Here is a 7,203-nt window from a genome sequence, read left to right as displayed (position 1 = left end):
AAAGTGTAAGAGGGGAGGAGATTTTAATTTAAAAAAGAGAGGTGAGCGAGTTGAAAAAGAAAGGTTTGGAAAAGAGGGTAGAGGTTCGGGAAGCCCTCTCAAAGTTTGAGACTTTCGGAACGTACAATGAAAATAATAACTCAATAAAAGTGAACGCCATGGAATATGACATGCTCAAAAATTGCCCTTCAACTAAGACAATTAACTTAATTATAGCCCTTCAAAGAAGAAGTAAACGTAGCGCTTCGAAACTAAGGCCCCCGTTACACACCGGTCCGCAGCTGCCCAAGAATACTAAATCCGGCCAATGAGAAGGCCGGATTTCTAAAAGAGGGCGCCCCCCTCTTACACACATACGGCGCCCGGCACGTCATCTTCAATGCTCCCCCCCGCCCCCTTTCTGCGTTTCGCAGGGCGGGGAAGCTCCCCCGTCCTGTTCCGTCCTCGCCTTCTCTGGTCCATCGCGATTGGCCGGAGCTCCTCTGTTGGTCCCATGGTGGGCTCCAGGACAGAGTGGGCTCCAGGAACCATCCCCGTTATGCTATAGTAGCCCGTTCCCGTTGCACGTTTCCGTTGGAGCGCAGCCTGTTGTAGCAGCCCGTTTCCGTTGCTACCGCCATGCTCGTCTGACAGAGAGCTCTCTGTTTTCTGCCATGGGCATGGGCTCCAGGTAGGTGCACCCTGTGGACATTGACACACAAGGAGCCGTTGATACACAGGAGCTTCCCTGTGTTGCTCGTTTCACCACATGCATAAATGTATACATCGTGAAGGTTCATCTCTTTGTATTTTTATGGATTCATTATCCCTCTCTTCGCATGAAAATGTTCACATCGTGAAGGTGGGAAGGCATATTTCAATCTGATGCATCTAGCCAAGTCTCTCTCTCTTCCAGAAACCAGTTCAGGGTTTAATCATGGCCAGTTGCTTGCATGTAATTTAACCAGTTCAGGGTTTGATCATGGCCAATTTCTTGCATGTAATTTGTAGGCTTCGCAGGTGATTCGCAAGCTTCAACTGAGGGTTTTCTCATATCTCTGGCTCGGAGGCAGAGGTCTTTATCAGATCGGTACTTCACAACATTCACAGGTATGCTCTCTCTCTCTCTCTCTTTGATTGCCCTGGTAATCATTAGTTATGATAAGAGCATTAGTTATAAGGAGGGTATGATATATAAAAAATAAAACAAGGCACAAGGAATCTGTAGATTGTGTAAGTCGGATGTTGAAAATGCCTTTGACATATCCATTTTGTCTATAAGATAGCACTTAGGGCTTTTAAGAAAATATGATCTACCTTGAAGGCTGAGGACATCTTTACACACATAATGTTTTGTAACACTCGAGAAGTAGAACTTAAGATTTGATGAATACATACCTTCAGCACTCAACCCATACTCAAACCACTAGGCTATAACCCCATTGGCTCTCTTGTCCTTGAGAACCACTAGGTTACAACCCCATTTACAATCTTAAGTGTAAAAGGGTATGGGTTTGAATGGGGTACACACTAGTTATCCATATGTAAAAGGGTATACTTTAAGTGCATGTGGCTCTCGGGTTAAGAGTATCTATATGAAGTCTCGAGTGATCGTCTCGAGTCAAGAGCCATCCTAGTATTTTGGTGGACTTGAGTTGAGCACTTTAGAGATGTTCACTTGAGCACATGACTTGATTGTGTTGTGGCTCCTCTTGTCTATGGTAGTTCTCACACCCTACAAGAAAAATGTGCTCTCTTCTTGCCTTTTGCTTGATTGGTCTATGTGTGCGAAGAGGAAGAAACATTAATTTCTTTTGGATTCTATGCCATTGCACGTAATGGGTGTAATTAAACTTTAAGTTAAATTACTCGAGCAGCAAATCTAATGGTGATTGTGCAAAGGTTGTGGTTATATGGACAAGTAGTGGTTGTATGGCCTTAATTATTCTTTATTGGAAGTAGTGACTGTTATTGGGTGGAAACATGATTCACTAGGTACTTGGGCTAAATTACTTGGCCTTAATTACGTTGTGATGAATCCTTTCTTAGTTCCGCTATATATGTTTGGCATCTATTATAGGTTGACAATGGCTAAAACATCTTGTCTATACATACATCCCATCATTTTGTTTGAATCAATATATATGTATAACATTTCCTTTTCTTTATTGTTCTTTAACCATATTGTTTGATATATGTTCATCGTTGCAACGAATCCTTTTTTAGTTCTGCTATATATGTTTGGCATCTATTACAAGTTGACAATGGCTAAAACATCTTGTCTATACAAACATCCCATCATTTTGTTTGAATCAATGTATGTGTATAACATTTCCTTTTCTTTATTGTTCTTTAACCATATTGTTTGATATATGTTCATCATTGCAATAAATCCTTTCTTAGTTCCGCTATATATGTTTGGCATCTATTACAGGTTGACAATGGCCTAAACTTCTTGTCTATACATACATCCCATCATTTTGTTTGAGTCAGTGTATATGTATAACATTTCATTTTCTTTATTGAAATCAATTATTGAAATGTAAATTAAAAAAATAGAGTGCATTATGTGAAGAACAATAAACTTGCCTATACCTCACAATCAATTATTGAAATGCAAATTAAAAAAATGGAGTGCATTATGTAAAGAACAATAAACTTGTTTGTCCATTCACATAGTGTAAATGATGAATCAATTTTCATGCGTAAGGTGGACGATTGGAATGGATTCTCAAGAGAGCACTCCCATGGAAGAGTATCACCAGTTCGTGTCTCAAATGAGCCAAGATGCAATATCCAATAATGACTTCATTTACTTTTCGAGCCAAAGTGTGGGTGTTCCAAACCACATGCCAAGCCACACCGCCATTGGCAATATCCCTGTAAATGTGTTTCCAAACCGCCCTCCTTTGATCAATCCTCGTCCTCCTCAATTCGTACCTTTCCAACGACCAAGACAATTAGGTATAGAGAGACCCACAACAGTACACAATAATGTATTTCTTCGTCCAGTTGCACATAGTCCTCAACATGGTCTCTCAGCACCACGACAACAAGAACCACAAGCAATAAGTTCTTGTGATGCCAACCAAGACTCATGTGAAGAGGTTGACTTGGTTCAGGCTCAAGAACTAATGGTTCCATCTTCCGAGAATGCCACCAAACAACGTCCACGACGAACATCATCGGAGTCCGATGCTCCTAAACCTCCTAAACCAAAGAGGGCGCGGAAAGGAAAGAATCAGAATGACGGTCTTGAGACAAAGATCATACAATAGCCACAAAAAAACCATTTGCGCAATGGAAGGATGCATGGACAGTACAACTCATTCACATCCGAAGATCCATGAGTGTGGAGTTCTCAAAGCCACCGAAGCAAGGAGTGGATATATGGTCCAAGGTTGCCACCCAGCTAGCATCGCTATTTCCAGAGTTTGACAAAGATGGTGAGGCATGCAGAAAACGTTGGGGATGCATTTATGAGTCATACAGAAAGGATAAGGCCCACAATGCCATATCAGGCAATGATCACAGAATCATTTGTCAGTGGTATGATATTGTGGATGAATATATGTGGAATCTTGCCAATGTTGTTAGCGATGCACATGCCTCATCTGTTGGTGGGTTGTCTTTGTCAGAAGACAACAATACATCAGTCTCCAATGATCAAGGTGACCACACCCAAGAAGACATTGGCTCCAATGAGCCTTCGAAGATCGTGCATGATCAAACAACCAACCAAGGAGCATGCAATAAAAAGGGTAGAAAGATAGAGGAGTCTCTCAGTGACATGGCTACCACCGCCCGATCAATGTTAGCCAACCAAAAATCAAACCTTGAGGAAAAAAAAACATTTGAAGAGCGCAAGCTCGTTATCATGGACACACTTGCCTCCTCAGTATCTGATCTATTAGATGTGATCAAAAGTCTTAAAAAGGAATGATGAATTCAACTGTAGATGAATTTGGAACTTTTTAAAAAACAAGTTTTTTATTCTGCCTTCACATCTCTCTTCAAGTGTCTCATAACGTTTCGTCTAATCTTTTGACAGGTGAATGGACGACGAAAGTCTTTTGATAATGTGTGTCATCGGTGTTGTAGTCGCTGTCATAGCAATGTTTCAACTTTTGTTGAGTGATTTGGATGACGGGGACGATGATAGCATGCTATTGCATACTTTGATGGAGTGCATGGCTCGAGGTTATGTTGCACGTCGAGCAAGGATAGGTCAGCGAAGGCACGATCGACGGTCATGTTGGGCTTATCAAAGACCACAAACTTTTATGGAGCAGGGGCTTATGGGGAGTATACAAACCGAATGTTTAAAAGCAGGTTACGAGTTAGCAGGAGTACATTTGAATATCTCGTCGCGAAATTAGCACCACAAATGCGACACAAGAATACGAACTATAGAAGGGCAGTACCTGTGGAGAAGCAGGTTTGTGTCGCTCTGCATCGCTTGGCAAGCAGCTCAAGTTTGGGACTAATAGCCGATTTATACGGAGTCTCAACTTTGTTTACACAATGGTTGTTTTGGACTTTTGCGATGCATTGGGTGCTTCTGGGTTGCATAGTATATATGTAAAGTGGCCTTCCCCACAACAAAAGCAAAAATATGCTGGTGCATTTCAAGCCCTTCGAGGCATACCATATGTTATTGGTGCAGTAGATGGTAGTCATATACCCATAATTGCCCCAAGGGAGAACCACAAAGATTATTTTAATAGGAAGGGCTTCCACTCTATTATTCTACAGATAAGCGTGGCTGCCAATTGTGTTGTTTGGGACTATGACGTTGGTTGGGCAGGTTCTATGCACGATTGGAATGTTTTTCAACGTTCAGACCTAGGATAACGATGCACAAACAAAGCTCTAGGACAATACTGTCTACTAGGCGATTGTGCTTATCCTGCACGCTTTTGGATGCTTCCTCCTTTCAAGGATAGTAAGGATGGGCTATCTTCGGAACGTTTTTATTGGAATTACATACAATCAAGTACTCGTATGCCAGTTGAAAGGGCATTTGGCATCCTTAAAGCGCGATTTCGTATATTGTTAAAGAGATGTGACATGCTTTTACAAAATGTCCCAAAGATGGTGGCAACATGCATTGTTCTACATAATATATGCATTGTGCATGGAGATGGTTTTGATGATGCATGGATACATGAAGCGACAACAGAACTTGATAGAGAAAGTAATGCAGCTCATCAAGACATGGACCAGCAAAATAGTTTGAGGAATGGATTAGCGGAGGTTGCTATGCTAACTAACACAGGTACCACACAAGCAATACAAAGAGCTCAAGCAGCGGAGCCAACACAAGAGGCAATCCATCTTGGGGGGGCATCTCTAAGAGATAACATTGCTTGAGCCATGTATCAAGAGAGGGAGAGCACAAATGTGAGAACAATATTTGGTGATTCTGACTCTGCGGAGGAGATGGACGACGAAGACAATGGTGAGTAAACACAATCACATCCAAGTAAGTAATTTTTAGCCATCCTTGCATGATTTTTTTAAGTTTTCTGTCATCCTTGCATCTGCAGTGCAGGTGGAAAGGTGGAAAGAGGGGTGGTGTGCTAAAAAATTTTCCCTCTTTCCACCTTTCCGTAGAGAGCTCGGTAGAGCCATGCCTCAACAACATGGCGAAGGGGTTCAACTCCCCTGCTCTCTTGGAAGCGAGTGAGCTTCCAAAAACATGAATAGTAGTCACCATAGAAACAAATATATTGGCGCAGAAAGCAACGACACAATAAGGTCATAATCTTGGAGTTCTTTGGTAGGAAAAACCTCAGAATCATGTTTTCAGTTTTTTTGGTGACTTTTTTTAAAGGTTTATTAGTCGATTTAAAGTGTTTAATCAAGCATTCTAAAAATAATTATTATGAGAATGATGATTAACATTCGTAGCGTCCCTTCATTCTCACATACAATTCAAGAAGTGTCCGCTGGTAGGTGGTGGCCGGTGTGTAAACTATTGTGGACGAACACTTATTGATAACGAAAAGTGTCCACTACCTAGTATGTAAGCAGGTGGCGGACAGGTGACCGCCCAAGTCAAATTTTCCTATGCCCACAAACTGGGTACAGATTGGGCGGGCAATGGCGGTGTGTAACCACCCTAAGGCCTTCTTGCGTCCTGCGGCCTCAGCCTGTAATCGGCCTTAATTTCCATTAAATAGGCTAGAAAAAGTGTTGGCAATATACTTTACATTTAAAATAGAGTTGTGGGCGCTATTGCGCCTCCAGGTCGGCGGCGTGAGAGACACGGCTGGCGGCTGGCAGAGAGCGGTCGACGAACTTTCCTAGCGGTAGGCGGAGCAGGGGCTGCTCTTGCGTCTCCAGGAGCTCCGCCAGGGCGTTGTAAAGGGCCAGCACGCCCGTGAACAGGCCCATGAAGCCCCCGGCCCTGTGGAGGCGGACGGAGGCGGCGAATTCGCCGGAGGTGAGCAGGACGAAGGTGGCAGCCACGGCACAAAAGAGCGAGAAGAGGGCGCGGGAAGTCCTGGCGCTTGCCACCAGCATCACGAAGGTGAAGAGGGTCCAGCCCAGCAGGTAGACGGCCTTGGCGTGGGAGAGCGCCGCTGTATTAGCTTGGTAGGCTGAGTCGACGCCGAAGGATGGCAGGAGGAAGCAGGCGAAGGAGATCCAGAAGGCCCCGTAGGAGGCGAACGCCGTGGCCGAGAAGGTATCCCCGTACCAGAACTCCAGGAGGCCTGCCACTGCCTGGGCGGCGCCCCCATAGATGGCAGCCAGGCCCACCACCGCATTGATGGGATCGGAGGCGCGGACGCCGAAGGTCCCCGCATTGTAGCTCGACAGCACCAGCGTCGTGACGGCGAAGCCGAATAGTCCCAGGGGCGCTGGATTGGCCATTTTACGAGCCCGCGCCGGCTCTGCTGGCGGCGCCGGCGAATGATGAGAATTAGAGGAGCTCTTGGACATGCAGCTTAATCTGTACTGTTCTATGAAAGTATCAATGTTATATGTCGAATGATTGAGTGAGTGGGTGAGTGGTTGATGCGTTGTCTCGAGGCTGCGGTGGTGGCGCTTCTTATAAACTGCACCGCCCGCCTTTCTTTGCTATGGACGCGCCCCTCTTTTGAGGGGCACGCAATCGGGCCGAGCGCCCAAAATAATAAATGTGGAGCGTGAAACCATCGGTACAACTATGAGCGACGTGAGCCCACCGTACAAGTTTGTGTGCTGCGCAACCTCCTT

At 44.4% G+C, this 7,203-nt stretch overlaps 1 pseudogene; it reads right to left on the bottom strand.

The window, feature by feature from the left end:
* Positions 1-6,216: 6,216 nt before the first annotated feature.
* On the bottom strand, positions 6,217-6,858 carry LOC148032827 (accumulation of dyads protein 2 pseudogene; annotated as a pseudogene).
* Positions 6,859-7,203: the final 345 nt, after the last annotated feature.

Source organism: Lygodium microphyllum, chromosome 8 (assembly GCF_053477565.2).
Source record: "Lygodium microphyllum isolate KBCC chromosome 8, Lygodium_microphyllum_v1.1.10, whole genome shotgun sequence".
NCBI classification, from domain to species: Eukaryota; Viridiplantae; Streptophyta; class Polypodiopsida; order Schizaeales; family Lygodiaceae; genus Lygodium; species Lygodium microphyllum.
The sequence above is the reverse complement of the archived record's forward strand: the minus strand, read 5'-3'. Positions and strand labels throughout refer to the sequence as shown.